The sequence below is a fragment of the Agelaius tricolor genome, unplaced genomic scaffold, assembly GCF_023055355.1.
Source record: "Agelaius tricolor isolate 1412-34295 unplaced genomic scaffold, bAgeTri1.0.p SCAF_40, whole genome shotgun sequence".
NCBI lineage: Eukaryota > Metazoa > Chordata > Aves > Passeriformes > Icteridae > Agelaius > Agelaius tricolor.
This window is the reverse complement of record NW_027269300.1, coordinates 2,745,332-2,772,645: the sequence shown is the minus strand read 5'-3', so window position 1 is coordinate 2,772,645 and position 27,314 is coordinate 2,745,332.

Sequence of the window (27,314 nt, the reverse complement as noted above, 5' to 3'; positions counted from 1 at the left end):
GCCCAGAGAAGCCCCCTGAGGGCGGTGCAGGCAGCGCCCAGCCCAGGGGCTGAGCCCGCGCCAAGCCTTCCCTCCTGCCGCTCTCTCCAGCTGGCAGAGGACAGCAGCAGAGCGGCCGAGCACATGCGCCGGGCCCTGCCCTACCTGCAGAGCCCACAGGAGTCCCTGCGAGCAGCAACCATCAGGTTCACGGGTGAGCCACGAGCCCGGGCTCCCTCCCCGGCCCGGCCCGCCGCAGCTCGGCCCCAGCCCCGCCTGCTGCCCCGGCAGCGCCAGACGGGCCCGGCGCCGTGGAGCCCCGCCTGGCCTGGGCATTGCTGCTGCCGCCCTCAGGCAGCCGTGCCCTGGGGCGGCAGCGTGCGCCAAGGGCCCGGGCTGAGCCCCTCTGGGCCAGCAGCCCGTGTGGCCACAGCGCCGGCAGCGCCGCTGGCAGGGAGCTGTGCCGCTGGCGCCCTCACAGGCTCTGTGTTCACAGGGATGGCCGCGTGGCACCTGAGGGGGAAGAAGGAAGAGCTCCGGCTCATCTGCAACGGTGAGTCAGGCCAGCGGGGGCTGCCAGGGGAGCTGCAAGCCCTGCCCCGGCTGCCGAGGGCTCTGCTCCCTGTGCGCACCAGGGCCGGCGTGGGCAGAGCACACAGAGATTTCAGGGCCACCCGGGGCATTTGTGGCCAGCAGCTTCGGGCTGGTCCTGTTGGTGCCTGCTCCCTCCTGGCCATGGCTGGAGCCGGCTGCCATGGCCCTGCCAGGGCACTCTCCTCGGCTCCCCGCAGATGCGGCATCTGACCATGGCTCTGTCCCTCTCTCTTTCAGCCCTTCAACACCTGACAGAGGACACCAGCAGTGCCGTGTCAGACGTGGCACTTGCAACATTGCATGTCCTCCAGGCACTGCAGAGTGAGCCATATTCCGTCTTCCAGAGGCTGCAAGATCAGCTCCGCAGGGCATGGAGGACTTGGCCTCGTCTCTCGGCACTCGGCTGGCTGCGCTGCTGCAGCTCTGCAGAGAGCTGATGCCAGAGGCTCTGTCTGCTGGGACCACCTGAGCCAGGGGGAATTTTCCATTTCTTTCAGATTGTTCTTTTCTTCCTTTTGTTTTTTCTTTAGTATATGAATATAGAGTTTGTTACAATACACATACTCCCAGAAGCTTTCTTTTGCTACCCAGGCTCTGCAGGGCTTAGGGGAAGAGGGGGATAAGGGTGCCTGGGCTCGGCCAGCTGCCCAGGCGTGCAGTGTTGCAGGGAAAATGGCCAGAAGCCCCTTGGCCTTTGGTGGTTCTGCGGAAGCCTTTGTGCTGGTGACAGAGCGGCTGGGCAGGGGCCAGAGCTGCGGGGATCCCTGTGAGAGCGGTGCCTGGAGATGGCCACAAGCCCTGTGCCAGGCAGGAAGCGCCCTCTGTGTCCTCCTGCCCGTGTGCTGCTGGCTGGATTGCTGAGGGCTCCCGGCTGCCTCTGGATGGGGCTCCTCTGGAGCTGCTGTGGGGCTGCGGCCTGCTGCCGGGCAGCTTGGCCGGGCTGGGGCAGCCCCTGAGAGGATGGGGCCATGAAGGGATGAGGGGCTTGGAAGCCCTGACAGGACATGGCAGTGGGAAGGCACGAGGGGGATGTGTGAGGGAGTGGGTGGCTGTAACGTTGGCTCGAGGGGGAGTGGGTTGGAGACAGAGAGAGCACTCACCCTGATATTCATGTGGCAAACAGAGAGCGTTTATTCTCAAGCCCTTTCTTCTAAAGGCCCTTTGAAAAACCCAGTGTGGATATTGCCATTGCTGTGATCTCTATGCCTTGTCAGATTCTGGCCAGTGAAATGCTGCAGCCCTGGGAGAGATGTGACTGGGCGAGGCCCCTGGCAGTCAAACCAGGGCTGGTGCATTCACACAGCCCGAGCCAGCCTGCACTGTGACACACGGCAACAGAGTGCAAGGCACAGCTCCGAGTGCTCCCCAGGAACCTCAGCTCTGGGAGCACTGTCTGCCCCAAGCTCCAGGGGCTGCAGTGGGAGCCCGGCTGGGCTCTGCCCTGGGGCCATCCTGCAGGGACAGCTGGACACAGGGAGCATTCCCTTGCCACTAACAGCCAAGCCAGGGCTGCAGGGCAGCTGCTGCAGCCCGGACTGCACTGTTGTGTGCTGTGCTCTGGGGCTGGGGCTCCCCGCACAGGGCACTGGGCTGGTGTGCCACAGGAGACAGAGAAGCTTCAGCTTCAGCCTAATTGAGGTGGGTGCGTGGACTGGGAAGAGTGGGGAGGCTCAAGGGGATGCACAGAGCTCATCCTGCTGCAAGGACGAGGAAAAGGGAGAGGGAGCTCAGCAGTGAGGAGAGCTGAGGGCTGGAGAGTGGCTCTGAATGACACTAAAATCCCACTGGACCTCTGAGACATTGCTGCTCCTCAGCCAGTGACAGGATGAGTCCCTAAACCTGGGGCTCTGCCTTCCTCATGGTGAGGGGCACCAAGGAAGGCAACACTGTGATGGACACTGCAATGGGCTGGGAACTCACTGGGGAAAAGAGGGAGCAGTTGGGAAGTAAAAGGCAGGTGGAGGAGAGAACTGTTCAGAGAAGGGCTGAGCTACAACTTGAGCAAGATGAAAAATGTCATTTGGGGGTCATCCCAGATTGATTTCATTTCAGATGTTACTGAACAAGTTTATTTTCTGGGGGGTGTCATGTTTTCCCTTGGAGCTGTACACTCTGCAAACTTGAGCTGTGCTGCCAAAATGCTCAAGCAAGTCTGTGCTGCAGGTCACACCATTTCTTCTTTGGCTGATTCTGGCCCAGTGCTGAGCTCCAGCAGAGCCCTGGCAGAGCCCAGAGCAGCCTCAGCAGCCGCAGAGCCCGGCTGCAAGGAGAGAAAGCAGAAACCGCCCGTCAGCTGAAGGCTCCTGTGCCCTTGTCCCAGCCGCCCGCGGTGCCCAGGCCATGCTGGCCGTGCTCAGAGCGGTGCCCAGAGCTGCCCATCCCTGCTGCCTTTGGCACAGAGCAGGAGGGCAGGACATGTGCCCAGCCTGCAGCCAGCCAGGGCACATCCAGCCCTCAGCAGCTGCCCAGAGCAGGATGCTCCTGTGCTCGCTGCCATCTCCCAAAAGCTCTGATCCCACCCTGCCAAGCAGACGGGGACCCACCTCACGCCCTCCCCCACTGGAAGAAAAGCTGCTCCCAAACGATGTCCTCAGCCTTCTCCAAGGGCACGGCCCATCCACGCCGCAGCTGCTCCCAAGAACTTCCCAATCCAGACTGGAGCCCACCTGGAACGCTTCCTCTAGAAAACATACAACAAATTATTGAAAATAAATTACAGACAAAGGGGCAAACAAGAAAAAAGATAAAAAATCTTATCTCTGCCAGGGGCTTGAGGAAGGCCCAACCCCTGCATGCCAGGGAAAAACCCACCCACGGGTGAGGGAAGCCCAGGCTTTCTCCCTTCCCCCTGCACTGCCCCCCACAATAACGGTGACCCCAAAGCAAACAAGGGCAGTGGAGCAGCCCAAGCCCTTCCTTGCCTGCACAGCAAAGCAGCCCCTGCACAGCTTCTGGAGTCCCAGCTCTGCTCCCACCATGGGGCTTTGTTTGTGTCGGGCTGGCTGCCCCAGCCCCAGCCCCAGCCCGGGCCACGGTGGGTGCTGGGGGCTGTTGGCAGGGCCAGGAGCCCACTCCCATTTTGTACCCACCCCAGCCCATGCCCCAGCCCTGCCAAAAGCAGCTGGGCAGCGACTGAAGGATCAGCTGCACCCGCCCCAGCAAAGGGGGAACCTTTGGTTCCTGGCCAGGCTGTGCAATGCCCAAATCTGGGAGCATCCCCCTGCGTGTGGACTCATCTGCAAATTCCCTGTGGAGCCTGGCTTTGAAGAAGGTGCCCCAATCAAAGTCCATCATGTTCAGCTGGCCAGTGGCCAGGTCCAGGAAGAGGTTGTCATCCTTGATGTCATCCTCGCTGTCTCCAGCAGCAGCAGCCCCACCTGGTACAGCTTCTCCAGGGGCTCCTTCTCCTTCCCTGGGCTGAGACCAGGATCTCAGGGTTCTGCCCAGGGCCCCAGCTGTCAGGGAACCAGGAGAAGCAAAACCAGCTCAGATGGCAGCCACCAGTGCTGGGCAGAGCAGCTCAGCTCCAGCACAAGGGCTGCGTGTTCCCATCTGATGAGCCCTGGGCAGTGACACGGGCAGGACAAAAAAGTCTGGGTTCCTTTGTACTCATTGCCAAGGCATGTGTGGAACTGTAACTTACCAGGGCCCTGCATCAAAGTGTGCCTGTGGCTCTCTCCCTTCTTCTAGGGCAGATGAATATCCTGCATCCAAGGATGACAGAGCAGCTCTTCCAATGAGGGCCTTTCCAAGTCCAGCATGGATAAACACCGCCTGATCAGATCTTGGCACTCTGGGCACAGAAACCAGAAACCCCGGGCAGTTGGAGAAGGCTCCAGTTGGCTTTGCCCCACTATTCCCATGCCCAGGCCTTGCTGGATGTGCTCAGAGCTGGGCCTAAACTTTCCCATCAATTCCCTGTTTTGGAGGAGAGCAGGAGAGCAGGACATGTGCCACCTCCTCAGCAGCTGCCAGAGCGGGATGCCCACGAGCCCGCTGCTGTCTCCCAGCACTGGGATTCCCCCCGTGGCCAGAGATGAGGATCCACCTTGAGAGAGCCCTTGTGGCATTGAGAGCTGATGGTCCCAGCTGATGTTCTGGCCCCTCCTGAAAGGGTGCTCCCCGCAGACCATCTGCTGCAGCAGGATGCCCCGGGACCAGATGGTAGCTGGCCTGCCATAGTACCAGCCAAAGTGGCTCCATTCCGGGGGGCTGTATGACCGTGTTCCTATGGAATACAGATGGAGTTCAGCAGGGGGATGCTGCTGCTCCCAGAGCCTGGCCCCAGCATCCCTGGGTGTGCGGGGGCTGCCCCAGTGGCACACGGGGTGACCACTGCCCTCTCGCCAGCACCTGGGACTTGTGTACAGACTTGGGGTTGGGAAAGAAGCCACTGGTGTTGGAAGAGGGCAATGGAAACCCTGGCAAGGCCCAACCATGACAAAGAAAAACCCACTCAGTGCTGGTGAAAAACCATGCTGTTATGAATTGGAACGAGGCCAGATTTTGAGAAGGAAATAGGCTCTCATTTATCAAAACAAACTACAGAGGACAGGGAGTTTGAGATAAACCCAAACTCCCACGCAACAACCCAAAGATAACAACATGTCCCAAACACGCTGGGTTCCACCCCATACAGTACATCCCTCAGAAGGAGAAGAACCCCAACCCATCCAAACCCTCATAAGCCTTCTCGGGTCCAGGATTGGTGGAGTTTGGATCCGCACGTTGATTGGTCATTTTCCGGTGCTCTCATTGATCCTTATTGATATTCATTCTGGACCAATCATTTTCTCAGGGTGTCGAATGATTGGTCAAGTCCCCTGTCCAATCACCTCCCGCCCCCCTTTGACTATCGCCCCCACCAAACCCTGGACCTCCCCTCCCCAGGACCCACAACAAACACCCATCAACTCACCCCAAAACAACAATTCCCAACCCAGCCCCAATTCAACACAAATTGAACACCATTTATAACCATGCCCTCATCCTCCCTGCCTTCATTGCCCCAAAAACATTATGAACCCAAAGCAAACCAGGTGAGTGGAGCAGTCCAAGCCCTTTCTCACCTGAACACCAAACTGGCTGGGGCTCAGGTTCTGCCCCCCCTCTCTGCTACCCCCACCCATGGGTGTTTTTGTTGGGCTGGCTGCCCCAGCCCCAGCCCCAGTCCTGGGCAGAGTGGTGGGCAAAAGCTGCCAGCAGGGCTGGAAGCTGGCTCCCCACTCAGCCCTGCTCAAAAGCAACTCAGCTGAAATCTCAGTGCCATGAAGGGCAGCAAAAGGGAGAATCCCTACTGCCACACCCAGCTTGGGCTGTGAGATGTTGGGCCTTGAGACACTGGGACCAGGAGCACACCCCTGCGTGGGCTCACCTGCAAAGTGAGTGTAGGCTGTCTCTTGCAGGCAGGTGCCACAGCCAAAGTCAATCAATTTGGCCTGCCCGGTGTGCAGGTCAAGCAGGATGGTCTCTGGTTTGATGTCCCTGTGCAGGACCCCGCAGCTGGTGCAGTGCTGCACGGGCTCCAGCACCTGGCGGAACAGCTCCCGCGCCACCTCCTCGGGCAGGAGCCCCCGTGCCCCAATGAAATGCTGCAGGTCCTGACACCGCTCCAGGCGCTTCAGCAGCATCAAGATGACCTCTCGGGTCCAGGATTCGTGGGTTTTGGATCCACGCCTTGATTCGTCGTTTCCGGTGTTCTCATTGCTCCTTATCAATATTCATTCTGGACCAATCATTTTCTCAGGGCATCGAATGATTGGTCAAGTCCCCTGTCCAATCACCTCCCGCCCCCCTTCAACTATCACCCCCACCAAACCCTGGACCTCCCCTCCCGAGGACCCACAACAAACACCCATCAACTCACCCCAAAACAACAATTCCCAACCCAGCCCCAATGCAACACAAATTGAATGTAATAAGTAGCAATACATTTGTTCATTAATTAAATCAATAGCTAAATAATTATACAATGTAAAAGCAATAACTAAATAGCTAATACCGCTTGATTCTTAAATGTGCAGCCACACATAGTTGCTTGGCTTGCAGGAATCGTATAGTGCTTTGGGAATTCCATGCTAAAGATATACCTTATAAGGAAAAGTTCACCCAGCGGTCACAGAGGAAGGCTGTAACAACAATCCTTAAACTCACAAGAATTGCTTAGGCTTGCAGGAATCGTATAGTGTTCTGAAAATTCCACTGTATAGATATGCCTTATAAGGAAAAGTTCACTCAGCGCTTAAAGAGGAAGACTTGGAGCGTTCATCCCACGACCACCAGAAGGCAGAAAAAGACCCCCCAGCAACTGAACGAGCAAGTGCAAAAGACAGACCACGTCATCCCTGGACCCAGGAGAAGAAGGCAATAAAAGGCGAACCTTGGGGATAGGAACGGTGCGAGCCTAGAGGAGCGGAGACTCCCGGCTGCCCAGCGCTGAACTTTGCTTATTGTTGCTTGCATAATAATAATAAAAAAGTTATAATGGTATGATCCTTAAATCCAGTGAATTCATTTATCACAATTTGGTGCCGTGACTCAGATCCAGAAAACGGGGTTGGTTCGAGAATCCTGGGGGGGCGCCCCACCACCTGGTGGCCCTGGCCTTCTCGCCCGACCCCTCATCTGGACTGATGAACCTAAATTCGGGAATAAGCAAGGAAAACACCGGTAACCCTGTAAACTTTGTGCACGAAGATCCGAGCGACAATGCAGGACGTGTGAGTACACGAGGTGAACCGCTCGGTTGGGGTTGGGATCCCAGGGCACGGTGAATGAGACGTCCACCTGCAGACGACGTGAGAGGGACCCTCTCGTAGTGCGGTTCTCGTAGCCCGCGAGGGAGCGAGCCATGACCGAGGGGTTTTGTGTGTGTGTGTGTGTGGAGGTGCCTTGGAAGATGGGGCAGAAGAAGAGCAAGCCTTCTGATCCCATGGGGGAGGGTCCCCAGTTACCCCCAATACCTAAGGACAGTCCGTTAGGATTAATGATTAAGTATTGGGATGACTTTCCCTCCAGAAAGGGGAAGGATAAGGCAAAAATGATAAATTACTGCATGGTAGTATGGGGAGGCAAGAATCTGGATTCAGGAAGTATATACTGGCCCGTTTTCGGATCCTTCGAGGATTGGGTCTGTCAAGCCCTGAACATTTATGTGAATTCTAAAGAGCCAGTGAACCCGGAGGAGAGTGCACATGCTAAATTATGGTTGGTAGGAAGTAATAAGCAACCAGCTAGGTTGTTCCCCCTTAAGGGAAGTCAAGGGGAGGAAGACAAAAAGTCTCGACCGGAGGAATATGTTCCTATTTATCCTCCCCCGTATATACCACCAGCTCCCCCTGAACCCCTCCCAAACGCACCCCCAGCATCGGCCCCTAATAGACAGCAGGTCACGGACTCCCCGGATTGCAGGGGGCGTACTCGGAGTCAGATGAGGACAGTAATTGAGGAAGGAGAGAGCAGTGGGTTGTTCCCTCTCAGGGAAATAGCATTAGGAGGACCTCAAGCTGGGATGGGGTTTGTCCCTGTCCCCTTGAACTCGGGAGATGCCTGTGAGTTTAAGAAAGAGATGGGAAAATTATTAGAAGACCCTATAGGAGTAGCAGAAAGAGTGGATCAGTTCCTAGGGCCAAACATATATACTTGGGTGGAGATGCAATCCATTCTAGGCATCCTATTTACAACAGAGGAGAGAAGGATGATTAGAAGGGCAGGAATGAGGATTTGGGACACCCAACATGTTCAAGGTTCCGCGGCTGATGTGAAATGGCCCTTGCAAAATCCCAGCTGGAACAATCAGGACCCCAACCATCGTGGTCATATGCAGACTTAAGAACCATCATAATCCAGGGCATATGAGAGGCTGTGCCCCGGGGACAAAATATAAGCAAGGCATTCAAAGAGTGCCAAGGGAAAGATGAGACCCCCACTGAATGGTTGGAAAGATTAAGGAAGAGTTTTCAGTTATACTCAGGGGTGGACCCAGAGATGCCAATGGGGCAAGCGCTCCTTAAAACACAGTTTGTAGCCAAATCATGGGAGGATGTTCGAAAGAAATTAGAAAAGTTAGAGGATTGGCAGGACAGAGGACTTGATGAATTGCTCAGGGAGGCTCAGAAGGTATATGTTAGACGGGAGGATGAGGCACACAAAAGACAAGTTTGGATGATGGTGGCGGCAGTCAGGGAGGGACAGCGAAACAACCCTCCACCACGAGAAAGAAATGGCATGAGGAGAGTCCCCGGGATTTAGGAGGACCTCCAACTGGAGGGAGAGAAGGAACAGTGTGTTACTATTGTGGTGGAAAAGGACACGTGAAGAGGGAATGCTGAAAGAGGCTTAGGGATGAGAAAATGTTCAAAGAGGATTAAGGGGGTCAAGGGCTCTATCTATTGGGGACCCAAATGTCATCGGAGCCCTTGGTAAAACTTAAGGTGGGTCCCCAGCAAACCCCCATAACCTTCCTTGTAGATACAGGGGCTGAGAGATCAACAGTTCAATCTTTGTCCCCGGGATGTAAGATTTCACCTTCCACAGTACAGGTTATTGGGGCAAAAGGAGAACCCTTCAAGGTTCCTGTAATTAAAGATGTCTAAATAGAATCAGAGAAGAAAATAGGGGTAGGATCACTGCTACTTATCCCCGAAGCTAATTACAATTTATTAGGAAGAGATTTAATGGTGGAATTAGAGATAAATATAAATATTGAAGAAAAACAGCTGAAAGTCAGGTTGTGCCCCTTATGGGTCACTGACGAAGAGAAAATCAACCCAGAAGTCTGGTATACCCCTGATACAGCAGGAAGATTGAATATAGAGCCCTTCACAGTCAACATTCAAAACCCAGAAATCCCAGTAAGGATAAAACAATATCCCATGTCAGATGAGGGGCGAAGGGGACCAAAACCAGAGGTAGAACAGTTAATACAACAAGGGCTCTTGGAACCTTGCATGCCTCTCTTCAACACCCCCATCTTACCTGTACAGAAACCAGACGGAAAATACCGATTAGTACATGATCTAAGGGAAATAAATAAGAGAACCATTGCCCGGTTCCCTGTAGTAGCAAACCCCCATACATTGCTCAGTCAATTGAAACCAGATGATCACTGGTATAGTGTTATAGATTTGAAAGATGCCTTTTGGGGGTGCCCCTTAAAAGAAGATTGTAGAGATTATTTTGCATTTGAATGAGAAGATCCTGATACCCACCGAAAGCAACAACTAAGGGGGACAGTGCTCCCACAGGGATTCACAGAATCCCCGAATTTGTTTGGGCAGGCACTAGAGCAAATAATGAAATCCTATACCCCAAACCAAGGAATAACCATTGTTCAATATGTAGATGACCTTTTGATTGCTGGAAAAAGCGAGGAATAAGTTAGAGAAGAAAGCATTAAGCTTCTGAACTTTTTAAGCATCCAGGGGCTGAAGGTGTCCAAAAGTAAATTGCAATTCATAGAAGAAGTGAAGTGCCTGGGGCACCGACTTAGTAAAGGAACTAAAACACCAGACCAAGGGAGGGTTAAGGGAATCCTCTCACTTCCTCCCCCAAGAAATAAGAGACAAATCAGGCAGCCATTGGGTCTTGTAGGATGCTGCAGACAATGGATTGAAAACTTTAGTGGTAAAGTAAAATTCTTGTATGAAAAACTAACTGCTGAAGGTTTGATGAAATGGACTGAGAAGGATGATGAATCATTAGAACAATTAAAAGAGGAATTGGCTAATGCCCCGGTGCTAAGCCTCCCGGATGTTAGGAGACCCTTTTATTTGTTTGTTAACACTGAGGCAGGAGCAGCATTTGGGGTACTGGCTCAGGACTGGGCTGGCAGTCGAAAACCAGTAGCATTTATTTCTAAAAACTAGATCCTGTAAGCAGAGGATGGCCAACATGTTTGCAGATTATAGTGGCAACAGCCCTCTTAGTGGAAGAAGCTCTCAAAATTACCTATGGAGGAGAACTGAAAGTCTTTACCCCCCATAACATACGGGCAGTATTGCAACAAAAGGCAGAAAAATGGATAACAGACTCAAGACTTTTGAAATACGAGGGCATTTTACTGTCATCCTCTCAGTTGATACTTGAAACCACCTCTCTGCAAAACCCTGCTGAATTCTTTTTTGGAGATCCACAGGAGAATTTAACTCATGACTGCTTACATAGCATAGAAAAACAAACAAAAATTAGACCGGACCTCGAAGAGGAAGAACTGGAAGGGGGAGAAAGGTTATTTGTGGATGGGTCCTCTAGAGTTGTTGAGGGAAAGCAAATCTCTGGATATGCGATTGTGGGAGGTGAAAATTTGGAAATAATAGAATCTGGACCTTTGAGTCCTAGTTGGTCAGCCCAGACCTGTGAGCTGTATGCAGTATTGCGGGCTCTAAAATTCTTGGAAGCTGAGGTTGGGACCATCTACACGGACTCAAAATATGCCTTTGGAGTGGTACATACTTTTGGGAAAATTTGGGAAGAAAGAGGGTTAATAAACTCCCAAGGAAGAGAATTAATACATCAGGAACTAATTACTCAGGTACTACAAGCTTTAAGAGGCCCAAAGAAAATAGCAATCGTACATGTTAAAGGACATCAAAAGGGTCTCTCCCATTTGATCAGAGGAAACAACACAGCAGACAGAGAGGCAAAGGAAGCTGCTCTCAGAAAATTCTGGGATCAGGGGATAAGGAGAATGCGAGATGATGAGAAAGTTCGAGTCCTGAGCTTCACAGCCCAGGAAAAGGAGAAATTAGACAAAATGGGAATAAAAGAGAATGGGGGTATTCGAAAATTGCCAGATGATAGGGAGGTACTGCCAAAATCTATGGCCCAAGAATAGTGCAGCAGCTGCATGACCAGACTCGTTGGGGAACCCAAGCCTTAGTAGATCAATTAACTATTAAGTACATGTGTATAGGAATTTACGATAGAGCAAAACAAGTAGTTAGGGGATGTATAACATGCCAAAGAGTTAACAGACATCAGGCTTGAGAAAGGATTCCAGGAGGAAGGGAATTAGCACACAGACCTTTTTCACATGTACAAATAGATTTCACCGAGCTACCGAAAGTAGGGAGATACAAGTACTTCTTGGTACTGGTAGATCATCTAACCCACTTTGTAGAAGCACATCCTACATCGTGGGCTACTGCAAATGTGGTGATTAAAACCCTGCTGGAAGAAATAATCCCTAGGTATGGACTAGTAGAAATATTAGACTCTGATAGAGGTCCCCATTTTGCAAACAAAGTACTGAGAGAGGTAACCATGGCCTTAGGCACTAAATGGCAATATCACACCCCTTGGCACCCTCAAAGCTCAGGGAGGGTGGAAAGGGCAAATGGAGAAATCAAGAAGCAACTCACCAAGCTCATGGTAGAAACTAAAAGGTCTTGGGTCAGATGTTTACCCATGGCATTGCTAAACATGAGAACCCAACCTAGGACAGATGTGGGAATCTCTCCCTTTGAAATGCTCTATGGAATGCCTTACGACTTAGAACTCCCAGGGAACCATCCTTGCATGCAAGACAGTAAAATTCAGGGTTACATACAACAGTTAATGAAATGGAGGGAGGAATTAAAACGAAAAGGGCTATTGGTACAAAGACCCCCTTTGGATATAATAATGCATAAGCTTAAACCCGGAGATAGGCTCCTAATTAAGATTTGGAAGGAGACATCCCTAACACCCCAATGGGAAGGTCCCTATGTTGTCCTGTTTACCACAGAAACAGCCATCCCAACTGCTGGAAAAGGCTGGACACATGCCAGTTGAGTGAAAGGGCCCATCCCTGCAGACACCCCTGGGAGGTGACCAGTCGCCCTGGAGATCTACGGCCAACCCTTCGGAAGGCACAGGAACCTGCGCCAGCTGGGAACGTGAATGACTGAATTAGGGGACAGAGAACTACACCGACTGAGACTCTTGGTAAGAAAACCCCTACAGGAACTGGAACAGGAGTTAAAGTGCCCTCTGCCGTGGAAAACCTGGAATGAACTGACGCTTGCTCTTTCAGTAGTGGCTGAAGTGAGGTGAGAATTATTCAATTAGACCGAGTGTCTTAAATGTTGGGAATCTTCTTGTCGGGCGTGGGTAAAAATCTTTTGCGGGGGCTGTAAAGACAAATGGTGGATTCTCCAGTCACATTTGGTGGGGAGTGCATGGTGTCTTACTTGTGACTGGGATTGGAGAAGAGCAAATCCATTAAGAGCCTAAAGAGAATTTATAAGGATCCCTGGAGAGCAGGAGATCCCCGACAGAGAAGCAGTGTCACTAGTTGAAAATCTAGAACAGAAGAGATTGGGCCCGGGCATGGGAATTCCAACACCAATTTCATAGCATCACACGCCAAAACCAGACAGTCATATTAACTACCTTGTGTAAGAAGGAAATCCACGTTCCTCTGGGGTGGCAAGTGAGGCCTGACGAGTGGAATAGCACGATTCACCGCTATTCCCGAGTCTATAAACAACAAAAACCTAGAGAGCGTAGGGAAGAACGACGTAACTCTAGGAAGACAGGAGAAAGGGAATAAAAGGCAGAGGGTAGACCCTAAGTAGGTGTGGGACTCAGGCCCTGTAAAGCTCGCTAGGGACGGCAGAGAGTCCACCGTAAAATCAAAGAAATCCTTTGCAGGAGACCCTTTGCCTGGAGGCCTGACAGCCTGCCCTTAGGAGTGGGGGCAGGAGTTAAGGAGAAAGCCCAAATAATGCACCCCCTGAAGACTCCCCCTGCTGCCGAGAAGATAATGATCCCTGCAGACCGACGCACCCGGGCTGGCAGGCAAGGCAGAGAGGTGAGGAGTAGTGGGGGAGAGCAACGGAGCACAGGAACAGGAACGGAGCACAGGAAAGCCCCAGGTAAAAGAGATATGAGTACGAAAGGAGAAAGAAATTTGTTGCTAGGACCCTGCCCTGCTTGGCGAGCTCCCTTAATTATTATAACCCTGAGCCTCCCGGCTGCCTGGGGAAACCCTCATCAGCCTTACAAAGAGAACATGACCCCCTAAATAAAGGGACCCTGACCCCTGACTGGTCTCAGGCCTTTTTGCAAACTACCGGATCTATGGGGAATACCACAGGTTTAAGTTTACTAACATTAGTACTGCATGACAGGCTGCCGTACGCTAGACACGAATGGAAGAAGCAGAAAACCTGGCAGCTTCAAGGAGTAGTGGGAGAACAAATTAATATTGGATGTCGAATGGTTAATGGGTCTGACTATACTAATGCAATTGCAATCAGTGTTTCCATGGGTCAGAAGGATAAACAAATAGGAGATTGGGCATACCCAATAACACGAGACTGCTGGCAAAACTTCACATTAACTCACACTGCAGAGGTAGTCTGTCTCTGGTCGAAAGATACACAGGGCCTTTCTTTTAAATTTATAATAGATACTAAAACACACTCTACCACTGCTGAACCTCACAATATCACCACTCCACCTGCACCACCAGTTATACTCACCCCAAAAATTTTCAAAATTGGACCTTATATAATCAGGAAAACTGGTCAACAACAAATATTATTCAATCCAGCATGGTCTCTCAAACTGGTCGAACTGCTCATGCAGACCAATGTTTCAGACATCCAGCCAGCTTGTTCTCCGTTTTTGCAAACATCCTTTGAAGGCTGGACCATTTGGCTCTGGAAACGCAGCTCTTTTAAAACAAGGAAACCTAGAGATGTGACCGGTGTTCTAGGTACAGGATTGGGAATTCTGAATAGCATTGATTCGGAAATACTAATGAACAAATTGGCTGCTAGGACTAGAGATCTGTCCAAATTACAGCAACCACTGAAGTCATCTCTGTTAGCCTTGGGGACACAGCAGTGGATGCTGTCAAACATTTTGCCAAATTGGGAAAGAGTAAATGTGAACAATCACAAATTGGTGGTTGATGCACTCAGTGCTGCACAAAATAATGTTTCCTTAGCCCTCAGCTGTATCCAAGCACAATTGTGGATGCAGTCAGTTTCTGCCTCGATTATAAGAGAAGGCAAAGAAGGCACTTTCCCCACAGAAATTCGGAAAATAATCTGGGACAATGCCAACGATTTTGAAAGAGAATTCCAATCCTGGTGGAAACTGGTGAATTTTACCTATAATGCTATTTCAAATACAGCTACTGCTTTTGTTTTGACCATACACAATGCCTCTGTACATCTAGTTTTTCCTGTTATTGCATTAGGAATAAACCATGACGGAGCTGTTCTCTATCCTATAGAACATAGGGGATGGGCCCATCAGTTTGATGACAAATGGCAAACTGTAGATTTGGAATCTTGTATTATCCGAGAACAACTGGGGTTCATCTGTGAAGGCAATGTAATTATAGCCCAAGATATCTGTTTAGACACGGAGCAAAACATCTGTCATTTTGAGATTCGTCCTAACGAGACTTCTAAAACAGTTTTTACATGCATCGGCAATGGATGTGCGTGTTTTAGAACTATTTGTGATTCTGTGCTTGTAGATAATATTGTGGTGGATACAAAGAATCACTCCAACTTCTGTGCTTGTAACTTCACTAAGATTACAGGGTGTGATATCGCTTATGATTGGGATGAACTTCACTCTAGTGAGACAACTGATGCTCCATCAAGACCGGATCCAAATCCTCGAGAAAATCAAGGAAACTGGACAGAAAACCCTAGTGACTGTTCGTGATGATGTAGGAAAAATACACCGGGTTATAGAGAGGGTAAAGCAAGATGGCGAGCACAGGCGCTGGGATACCCTGTTCGGGTGGGCTCCTACTACCACAGGTGACCTAAACAATATATGCCATCCCATTGTTGTTCTTTTGATTCTGATTGTGCTTGGTTTTATTTTGTCAGCAGTTCTATTCATTGTGAATTGGAATATGATGAAAAAGCTAAGGAAATTGGCATCTATAATTAGTGCACATAGCTTAACTGATGAGGAAACTCAGTTAACGCTTGCTAGGAAGGAACTAAAAAGATTTAATGATCAAAATTGGTTAAAAAAAATGGGGGATTGTAATAAGTAGCAATATGCTTGTTCATTAATTAAATCAATAGCTAAATAATTATACAGTATAAAAGTAATAACTAAATAGCTAAAACTGCTTGATTCTTAAATGTGCAGCCACACATGGTTGCTTAGGCTTGCAGGAATCGTATAGTGCTTTGGGAATTCCATGGTAAAGATATACCTTATAAGGAAAAGTTCACCCAGCGGTCACAGAGGAAGGCTGTAACAACAATCCCTAAACTCGCAAGAATTGCTTAGGCTTGCAGGAATCGTATAGTGTTCTGAAAATTCCACTGTATAGGTATGCCTTATAAGGGAAAGTTCACTCAGCGGTTAAAGAGGAAGACTTGGAGCCTTCATCCCACGACCACCAGAAGGCAGAAAAAGACCCCCTAACAACTGAACGAGCAAGCGCAAAAGACAGACCATGTCATCCCTGGACCCGGGAGAAGAAGGCAATAAAAGGCGAACCTTGGGGATAGGAACGGCACGAGCCTAGAGGAGCGGAGACTCCCGGCCGCCCAGCGCTGAACTTTGCTTATTCTTGCTTGCATAATAATAATAATAATAATAATAATAATAATAATAATAATAATAATTGTATGATCCTTAAATCCAGTGAACTCTTTTATCACACACATGAAATGTTTCGTCTCACGCAAAGAAGATAGAAGCCACAAGCCAACACTCTTCTTTATTGCTACACTGTTTTCTTTGGTTACTTCTCTAATAGGAATGACTTTGGGGTGTGATTTGTTTGTTTCTCTCTTTCGTTCCTTGGGGCTCGTGGCGGCTCCTCCGTTGGGTTCGTGAGGCAACGGAGGAACGGCCGCGAGCTCCGGCAGCTCCGCAGCAGCAGCAGCAGCAGCAGCAGCAGCAGCAGCAGCAGCAGCAGCAGCAGCGCTTCTCTCGATCGGTTTTCCGCTCGACTTTTCCCTCGCTCCGCATCCCCTTCTCCCTCCCACTCACTGTATTCCCGTCCCGTGCCGTGCCGGGCCGTGCCGTCCGTGTTCCGCCTCTCCCGGCCCGGCTGATGCCGCGTCCCGCAAGGCGCCCCTCGGCGGGGCCGCCCCGTGCCCGCCCCTGCCCGGCCCGCCGTGGTTCCGCCTTGGCCGGGCTCTCTCCGTACCGGCTGTGGCGCCGATGGAAGAGCCGCTTGCTCTGGTGCTGGCGGAGCATCGTGGTCTTTTGGCTCGGCCTGGCGCGGGCTCTGGCCCAGCCCCGGCCGAGGCCCCGGCCCCGAACGAAGCCCCTGCCGCGGTTCCGCCCGCAGCCGCTCCGCTGCCGCCCGGCTGCCGCCCCGTGGCCGAGAGCGTGGCCGGCAGCTTCCCCGCTCCGAGCTCCGCCGCTCGCCAGCTCGGCCGCCGGCCCCGAGCCGCCGCAGCCCGGGGCGGCTCGGCAAGCAGCAGCGCGCCGGGCGGGCGGGTGCCCCGGGCAGAAGAGCGGCAGCGCGGTGCCGCCCGCACGGGCGGAGAAGCCTCCCCTGGAGCAGCTCTACCGGCAGGGCCCGCTGCTGGGCAGCGGCGGCTGCGGCAGCGTTTACTCCGGGACCCGGCTCGCCGACGGCGCCCCGGTAAGAGACGGGGCCGGCTCGGAGGGCGGCGGCGGGCGGCGGGCGGCGGGCGACGAGCTCAGCCCGCCGCTGGCCTTGGCTCGCAGGTGGCCATCAAGCGAGTGTCCCGGGAGCGCATCTCGGAGTGGGCGCGGCTGGTGAGTGAGCGGGGCCAGCGGGAGGAGCCGGCGGGGCGGGCCGGGCGGGGCTGAGGCGAGGCCCGGCAGGGCGGCAGCCGGAACGCTGCGAGGGCAGCGAGCGTGGAGTGAGCGGGGGCCGCGCAGCGCCCCGGGCCGGGCCATGGCGAGCCGCGGCGGGGCCGGGCAGGGGCTGCCCGAGGCGCGGCGCAGCATCGGCCCCGCTGATGGCATCGCGGTCCCCCCGCAGCGCAACGGCGCCCTTGTGCCCCTGGAGCTGGCGCTGCTGTGGATGGTGTCGCGGCCTGGCTTCCGCGGCGTCGTGCGGCTCCTGGACTGGTTCGAGGTGCCCGAGGGCTTCGCGCTGGTCATGGAGCGTCCGCAGCGCTGTCAGGACCTCTGGTACTTCCTGCACCAGCGGCGGTTCCTGACGGAGCCCGTGGCGCGGGGGCTGTTCCGCCAGGTGCTGGAGGCCGTGCGGCACTGCAGCAGCCGCGGCGTCCTGCACCGCGACATCAAGGCCGAGAACGTCCTCGTCGACCTGGCCACGGGCGAGGCCAAGCTCATCGACTTCGGCTGCGGCACGATCCTCCAGGACACGATCTACACCCGGATGTCAGGTGAGCCCAAGCCGGGGCCCAGCCGGGCAGCTGAGTTCCCCGCTTTGCTGGCAGAGGGGGAAGAGGGGGGAAGGTAGGAGGGGGAATCCTTCCTCAGCCAGCTGCAGCCAAGTTGCTTTTTGGCAGGGCAGGGGCTGGCTGTTGTGGAACGGGAGCTGGCTGGGAGGGAGGGAAGGAGGGCGGGAGGGAGCAGCATGGGCCTGATGAGCTGCGCCCATGTCCCATAGGAACGCCGGAGTACAGCCCACCGGAGTGGATCCTCTTTGGCTGCTACCATGGCCAGCCAGCCACTATCTGGTCCCTGGGCATCCTGCTCTATGAGCTGGTCTGTGGGCACCTTCCTTTTCACACCAACGAGGACATCGTCGGGGGCCAGCTCGTCTTCCCGCCCCGGGTGTCTCAAGGTGGGGATGCGCCTTCAAGGCATGAGGGGAAGAATGGGGTTGGGAGGGGCAGCTGGCACATAAGCATCCTGCTCTTGCAGCTGGTGAGGAGGTGGATCTCCTGGGCTTTGCTGGAGGACGTGGCACCAGTTGCTCTGTGCTGGGGTCCTCCACATGAGAGGATCAATAGGAAGCTTTTGGGTGCAGCTCTCAGCACTCCTGGTGTTGCCTGGGCACTGTGGAATGTGGGAGAGCATGGACAGGAGCCTTCTGGTTTCTCTCCGCAGAGTGCCAGCACCTCATCAGGTGGTGTTTATCCATGGAGCCCACACACAGGCCATGCTTGGAGGACCTTTTTGAGCATTCTTGGCTGCAGGAGCCCTGCCTGGCCCAGGTGACAGCAGAGATGCATCCCTGAGCACAGTACGATCCAGGAGCCCAGCAAGCAGCAGCGGCACGCGTCTCGTGGCACTGGAAGAAAACCCCGGAGCGTTTCCCTGCGGCCACAGCGCGGAGGAGAGAGCGCAGCCGAGGAGATGCTGCTTCCGCTGGTCCCCACGAGCTGTGGAGGGAGCGGCTCCGTGCTGCCCGTCCCATTGGAGAAGTGGTGGCAGTGCAGTGAAGGTGACACGGATTGGGACAGAGGAAACATCCCCCTGCAGCTCAATGGCATCGTGATGTCCCCGCAAGCCGAGGCACAGCTGGCGTGTTCTTCTGGAGCACGACGTGGAGCTGGGAACACCATCCTGGAGCTGGCCTCTGGCGGGGCAGAGCCAATTGGTTTTGGCTGCAGCCCCTGCCTGAAGGACACGCTCTGCACTCCGATGAAATCAAGATGAGTCCCCAGCCGGCGCAGGGGCGGGGGGATGCTGGTGCTTCCAGGCACGGCAGGGCTCGGCCTGGCCACGTGCCGGAGGTTCCCTGCTCGGTGGCGCTGGGGAATATTAATTTTTCTGCCGGCCGCCGAGCTGCTTTTTGGCGGGACAGGGGACGGATATTGTGGAAGGGGGAGCCGGCTCCTGGCCTTGCTGACAGCTTCTGCCAGCCAGCCCTGCATGGGCTGAGGCGGGGGCAGCCAGCCTGACAAAAGCATCCATCCATGTGGATGGGGGGCGGCAGAGGGGGGGACGGGTTCTGAAGCTGTGCCCCAGCTGGTCTGCTCTGCAGGCCCTTGAGGAAGGGGTGCGTTTACGGGCAGGAAAGGTGGGGATTTTCCCCACCCCTGGACAGGTTTAATTCTCACCTGGAGTGGTCAGACCCTCCTCAGGCCTGTGAAACGGTGACAGGCTTTGTGCTTTTTCTTGTTTCCAGGTCTTGTTTTGAATTGACTTTCATGCAATTGTTCTTTTGTTTTCCCAGGAGGATTACACCTGGTGCCCAGACCAGACAGGGAAGCGCCTGCAGCGTCCGTGGAGCGCGTCCAGTGCCAGCGCTGCCCCAGGGGCCACGGTCTGCAGGGACAGCCCCTTCCAGAAGGACGAGGACCTGGTTTGGGATCGGCTCCTCTCCTGGCAGCAGCTCTCCAGAGGTGGGCACCCGGCTCCACAGCTCGGCTGGCAGAAGGGCTCCGGGCAGACGGCAGCGGGCACACGGGCATCCCGCTCTTGCAGCTGCTGACGAGGTTGCTGTGCCGTGATTAAGCAGAGGAGGTGGAACGTGGCCTGCCACGCTGCCCTTCTCTAAAAACAGAGAATGGGTCGGGAGGTTTGGGCTCTGAGCACAGCCAGCAGCCTGGCCCGGGCACAGGCCATGGCGGGACAGGGGGACAGGAGCCTGCTGCCACTGACCGTGGCTCTCTGGTTTCTCTCCGCAGGCTGCCAGCACCTCATGCCATGGGAACGGCACCGCTCGGCCTGCCAGCCTGGGAGGGCTGGAGGGCGGCCAGTGTTCATTTGCTGTCAAAATAAATTTGTTTGGGTTTTTTTTGTCATCGTCATCATCAGAGTGTTTCTTTCCTCCTTTTCCCAGCTTTTGGCCTCCCTTTCTCCAGGGTAATCTTTTTGTGTCCTTCCTCAGCCTCTTGATGGCATTTGGCAGGGGGGGTTAAGCAACGTGAAAAATTCAACAACAGCTCCTGTTGCCAACTGCAGCAGCTCCTTCAAGAGCCCCTTCCAGTGAGGTCTGCATGTGCCTTGCAAAAGGAAGTGCTTTGCAGCCATGGGGTTGTCGCCCTGCTGCAGAAGCTGGGAGGAAATCAGAAATGGCAAAATGCCAATTTGGCTCAACCACCACCCAGGTTCTTCATCTTTTCCCTCTGCTCCGTGATAGGCAGGCAGGGCTGGACTCCAGGAAGGTTCAAGTTCTTGGTGCTCCCTGGCATCAAAGTGATCAAGTAAACTCTTGTATGCAGGGACTGCAAGAGGGCTACTTGTCAGAACCCAGGAAATTCCTCTGGCTGCCCTGGAGGAGATCCCAAGATCTCCTAAGAAATATTTTTTGGGTCCTTTTAAATGCTGTTATTTTCTTATATATGTTCAGCTGTTCTAAGAAGTTACTTGCAAGGTCTCTAGGAGAAGATTTTTTATTAAATAAAGAAGGGGGAGTTGTGGGGGCCAGAGATCCAGCCAGAGAAGAGCTTGCTGTGCTCCCCTGGAGGGCCAACTCCTGACCCACTGACTTTGTGTAGTTAGGGTGAGCAAATATGACCCCCAGCTGCCTTTGCAACTTTATGTTGATCCCCCAGTACTCATTGGTCCTTCCCTTTGTGTTCTGCCCCTGAGCCCTTATCCCATTGGTTACCAGTTTTGTCCCGCCCCTTGCCTTCCCTATAGAATCCCGTTTTTCCCTGGTTCTGAGAGTTTCTGTCCCTGGCTCCCTATGCAGAGTGCCCTGCTCTTAATAAAGGCTTGTTCTCTGTGGAACGCCATGCAGAGCTCCAGCCTTTTTTCTCCATGTCACCTGAAGAAGGAAGCTGAACATCACACGCTGGTCTGGGAGGAGGATGTGCCTGTGCCCCTGAGCTGTCCTTCTTAGGAGGCTCTTCAGGAAGGTTGTGGCACCCTTACCACGGCCACCCTGCCGCCACAGCAAGCAAGAGCCTCAGAAATGCCCTTGTTCCTAGAAGCTGTTCTTGTTCACTTGCTACTGATGAGTAATTTGGGATCACAGCCACCAGGACAGTCCTGGGAGCCCTGGAAGTTCCCTGCTGAAATACTCAGCATCAGTCAATTAACAATACAGAGTGCAATACACGTACTCCAGCCACATGGCTCTGTCCCATCAGCTTCTCCGTGACTGGATGTGACATGTTTGGGGATTTCTGCTCTTTGGGCATTTGTTTCCTCTTGCATTTCATTGGATTGAGGCAGTTGTTGCATATAGGTTTTATGGGCAATTTTTTTCCTCCATAGGGGGAGTAGAAAAGAATACAGGGAGAGTAGAATAGAATACAGCAGCATGCTTAGTTGGTTTATTAAAATCAATGAATTAGAAAGTAGTAAGCAGCTATGGAACTGAGGAAAAGGGAATATTAATAGACTATGATAAAACATTCCACAGAAAACACAATTATGCTAAAGAGTATCCTTCTCCTTTTGCAGAAAGGCCCCTCACTGAGGACATAACCAGGGTGGTACAGAAAGCTGCATCAAGAGCTTGTGGGGGGAAAGGGAGTTCTTTGTGTTGTAATGCCTGTGGAAATTCTGTGCAGTGACAGAGCTCTTGTAAGAGCTGTAAATTGGTACAATGCCTTCAGGCCTAAATTCAAGCTAGAAGCATGCTCCCAGAGCAGCAACCTTTCTGTCACTGCTCTTGGACTGCAGCTTCAGAAACAGGCAAAACAGACCTCAGCTTAGAAAATCTAAAAGCTCCTTTTCGGTTCCTTGATCAGATTCAGGATATACTAGATTGCCAAGCAGTATGGATTCTATTTGCCACCTGTATGCCAGTTGTCTTCTGTTAATTGGGCAGTTTTCCTTATCTCTTCCACAGCCACTCCTCCCTCCAGGGGAGACATCTGCTGATAATGGGCTATTGAATGTCACTGCATGGCTGATAAGAACTACAGCATCCCATTGGGAGATGCTCCGCCCAGAGGGAGGAGCCAAGCATTCCTACCCAAATATAATCTTGAAATTCTGGAACACCAGCACAGCTTCTCCACTGGATTTCCCAGAAGAACAGCAGCTGCCTCTTCCACTGGATCTTCAGAGGAAGACTACACCTTTCTACAGGATCCCTGCTCCAAGAGAACCACACCTGACACTCCAGGAGGGCTGCAGCCACAATTCCAATTGGACTGCTACCAACACCCTGACCCACAGGGTGTCAGGTTGTATTCTGACTCTGTCAGTGCTGTTTTGGTTTACTGCATTGTTTATTTTATCTTTTTATTCTCTTCCCTAATAAAGAACTGTTATTCCTGCTCCCATATTTTTACCTGAGAGCCCCTCTTAATTTAAAATTCATAACAATTCAGAAGGAAGGGATTTACATTTTTCCATTTCAAGAAAGGCTCCTGCCTTCCTTAGCAAACACCTGTCTTTCCAAACCAAGACAGAGGAGCCACCTGTGTTAGACATGTAAATACTTAACACAAAAAAAGCAAGAGCCTCAAAAAGGCAAAACAGCTTGGTAATTTGTAGAAAGTAACTTTGATCAAAAATAAAATGTGTTAATAGATCGGTCTGAAGATGACATTCACAATTTTCCTGGTGATATTGTGCACTGTACTGTAACAGTGGATAGTAACTGGACATAGCCAGTAGGATAACTGGATATGCTTTTCAAACTTAGTATTCATTGAATTAGTCATTGAATTCTCATCCTTCTGTACACTTCAGCTCTGCTGTAAACTTCAGAGACATTTTTTCACAAGCTTCTAACAAGTTACTCTGGATCCATAATTCCTGAGACCAAAGGGAGCCCAAATGCCAAGTGGGATTACTCTTTCTCAAAGCCTGGAGTCACACAGAATGAAGCAGTACTTAAATCATTGTGTGTATCCCATACACATAACAGTCCAGTTACTGACCATCTGCAATAATTTTTTGACTTTTGCTACAAATTACCTTCAAGAATAATCTACAAATAATATCTTGAACCTGTTTAAATTCAGGGACAGCATTACAATTGCCCTAAAAAATTCTAAGGGCACCTAGTGCTGTTGCAGTAATACAAGAGAACTGTAAGTGTGTATTACTAGTTGTTATTCATATTAGGTAAAAATGGATCAGCTCAGCTTTGCAAAGCAAGAAACAAGTCATGGAGAGTTGAAATGATGGAGTTGGGACAGTGTAGCCAGTCTGCTTTTTGTGAGAGGTGCTCTTAAGCAGTGGCAGTAGTAATGTACTCATCTCCTGTACCTGTGCTCCTCGTGATCTACTATCCACCTCTGCAATTTTTTCTGCTCTTTTTTTTTTCTTTATTTCTTCAGCTGAGTACCAAAAGGAAACACAGAACTGCAATGTTGCTACCAAAATAATAGATCTTTTTTTCAAACTAAAAAATACCCAGAGCTTTTAGAAAACACAACAGAAGTGTGGCAAAGTATAAACAATACAAGATATTGAACAGTATTTTGACATTACACTACATCAGCCAAAGAAATGGATAGTAGGGCTTGAGGAACAAGGATAGAAATGAAGTTTTGTTAAAAGGGCTTATTTTGGTCTCTATGTGGTAACTGTCATCACCCTGATGTAAATACTTCACAATCTATTTAAATTTTCCTAAGTTGTATTATTTTGCAATCAGCTATGATTTTTTAAATTTCTCCTGCACCCATAACTGAATGATCTGAGCACAATCTCCAAACAAGACAAATGGCAAAGTAGCAAAGGGCTGCAATAACTGAGCAGCCAACAGGATAAGCCACACTGGCATCTCTTTTGTTTCTTTTCCTCTTTGGTTTAAAATGCAACACATTTTCATTCCTTCTGATGACTCACCTCTGAAAGAAAAAGGCAGTAGCTGTTTTTGGCAGGGTAAGTTGCATTTGCAAATTGGCTCACCTTGTTGGCAGCAGAACTGCATTTTTTCTTATCAAAGCTGCTCATCAGCTTGAGTGGGGAGGAGGCACAAAAGGATGAGAGAGGCTGGTGGAGCTCTGATGGTGTGAGGATCCAATGGTGCAAAGAGCTGGGAGGTGAAATCCCTTTTCTTGAGGTCATTAGGCAAAGGGAGGGTGTGCCTGAGAGCTCAGTTCTGTCAGCCATATTCACCTAGTAAAAGGTTTTTTTCCTGCACCTGTGTGTGTGGCCAATGCCAAGGGATGGCGGCTCTTTCTGTTGTGGGGGCATTGCAGCCTCCAACTGCAGCCTATGCAACCTGAGCTGCATTGAAATGTGTTCTCCAGGGCTTGGTTTTGGGGCTGGTCCTGGTTAACATCTTTATTGATGATCTGGAGGAGGGCATTGAGAGCACCCTCAGTAAATTTGCAGATGCCCAGTTGGGTGGGAGTGTGGATCTGCTGGAGGACGGGAAGGCTCTGCAGGGAGACTTGGACAGACTCGATCAATGGGCCAAGGACAGGGGCGTGAGGTTCCACAAGGCCAAGTGGCACATCCTGCAGGTCCCCAGCCGCCTCAGGGTGAGCCAAAGTGTGCCCAAGGGGGCAAGAGGCCAATGGCACCTGGCCTGGATCAGCAGCAGTGTGGGCAGCAGGAGCAGGCAGCGCCTGCCCCTCTGTGCTGGGCACTGCTGAGGCCACACCTCGAGTGCTGTGTCCAGCTCTGGGCCCCTCGGGAAAAAGGACATTGAGGGGCTGAGTGTGGCCAGAGAAGGGCAGCAAGGCTCACAAAGGCTCTAGAAAACATGGCCCATGAGGAGTAGCTGAGGGAGCTGGGTTTCTTCAGTCTGGAGAAGAGGCTCAGGAGTGTTTATAAGCAAAAAATCTGCCAATTTTTTTTGTGAGAAAAAAGTTGCAAAAACTAGTCAGACCAGTGTTGCTGCTAAAGTGCTACCTGTTTGTTATGATAATTATGAGTCGTTGTCATTAATGGTTCTTTTTTCTGTATCAGTAAAGGCCCTGGCTAGGGCTAAGTTAATGGCTCTTCCACTGAGACAGTGAAGGGAGGGGATCCCCAGACAGTGAGGAGAAGGGACAAGAGGTAGGAAGGGGGCATGCAAAATAACCTCAGGACCAGCATGCCATGAGAGGCTACTACTCCAAACTTACTGAAAAGACCCCCAAAACAACGAGCCAATATAGAGTTGGGAAATTGGAGTGATGTCTGGACGTGAGGAACAGAGTGCTGAGCCTGCAGAGATGCTGAAAACCTTCGTTGCCCCTCACCCTGAGCAGAAAATCCTCTCAAACCGGGACCCAGAGAGAGAGAGAAGTTGTAGAGATCAACATCTGGGTCATGCCCAAAAGGCTCCCACAGGGACTGGACCCCCAGGTCTGCCCCTAATGGACAAAGCTGCGCAGATCCTCCTCCTCTGAGTCACCCTGGGAAAGACGATGGAGACTGCAGACCTGTTGAGCTTCCCAATCTTGAGCTGATCACTTTTAATAAAGGCATTATAAGCAGAAAAAGTCTCCTGCCCTGTTTATTTCAGCTGGGGTTTTGTCCGGGATAGCCACGCCAGAAGAGGACACCGGGAGTGGCCATCTTGGACCTCGAGGACAGCTGGCCATCAGGACCAGAGAGATCGGCTGGGGACCAGTGACGCTGAGGAGCTCCAGACTGGTGAGAAATCCGGTGGCGGGAGTAGGAGAGGAGCGAGTGTGTGTGTGAGTGAGACGAGGGCTGGACCCTCGGAGCCAGAGTGGACCCCTCAGTGCCGCGTTTCCGGACTCCTGCGATGGGCCCGGCCGGGAACAGGGGAAGCGCATGGAATCAGCGTGAGTGAGTCGTCTCCTAAGGGGGAGAGAGGGCCCCCCCTCCGGGCGTGCGGAGGAAATAGTTGTATGAGTGCCACGCACCCCCAAAAGTCCTGACAGAGGGAAGTCAGGCAGATTGCAAGTCCCAAGGAGGGTTCGGGCAAGCTCACAAGCCCTGCAGGCAAATTGGGGTCAGGCACAAATCCCAGCGAAGGAAGCTGGGGTTTGTTTTTAAGTCCTGATATGGTGAGGCCTGACATTTGGAAAGTTAGGCAAACTAGAAATCAGGCAGTTGTTTTTCCTGACAGAGGGGAGTCAGGCACGAACCGGCTTCTTACGCCAGGGTTTCGTGTTTTCAAGTCCTGATAGATACAAGACCTGACATTAGTAAAGTTAGGCAATCTAGAGATCGGGCGGTTGTTTCAGTGTAAAGTCCTGAGCATCAGGCAAATAAATTTTTCTTGAGGTTACCTGTCAGTAGAGGCGCCTTTGGGATTTTTTTCTGTTGAGACCTGAAAAATGGGAGGGTGTAATAGTAAAAAGACAGGCAAGAGACTGAGGAATATACCTCCCAATAGCCCCTTGGGGGAACTGTTAGAGAAATGGCATTCTATAGAGGTCACAGAGGGATTAGATAAAGTGAAGATAATCCACTATTGTGTAGAATTAGAGGTGCAAGAATTAGAGGTGCAAGGAGGATGGCCTTGGTGTGAGACAAGGGAGAAGTGGATGAGCCAACAACTGAGTCATTGTCTGACAGCTCGAGGAGATACCGATCCTGAGCAATTATTGTATGTAGCTTGCTGGTTAAAGAACACTATTGGGGATGAAGGGTGTGAATTTGTAAGGTACAGAAGAAGAAAGAGGGGAATGAAGGAGAGGATGCTGGAATTGGTAAAAGATGGGATCCCCTGGATTATTTGCCTCCTTCTGCCCCTCTACCTTATAATCCTCTTCCTCGGGCACCTCAAATGGCAGGTCCGGTTCTTCCCCCGGCTGCCATCTCATTACCGCCTGCTCAAATTCCTCCTTCTACCTCTTAGGCTTCCCCTATGGTAGACCCAGTATCTCCCCTAGTAACCACTCCCTCACCACCCCCTTCGGCTCCTCCGGTTCCTTCTGCACCACCACAAGTGCCTGCCTACTCCACCTGCTGCATTCTCCAACCCTTCTCCAGCTCCACTTAATATGTACCCAAGCTCTTCTCCCCCTCCTATTGCTGCCCCTTTACCTCCTCCTAGCTGGGACACAAATGTCTCCTTGCCTGGTAAACAGCTATCACCAAAT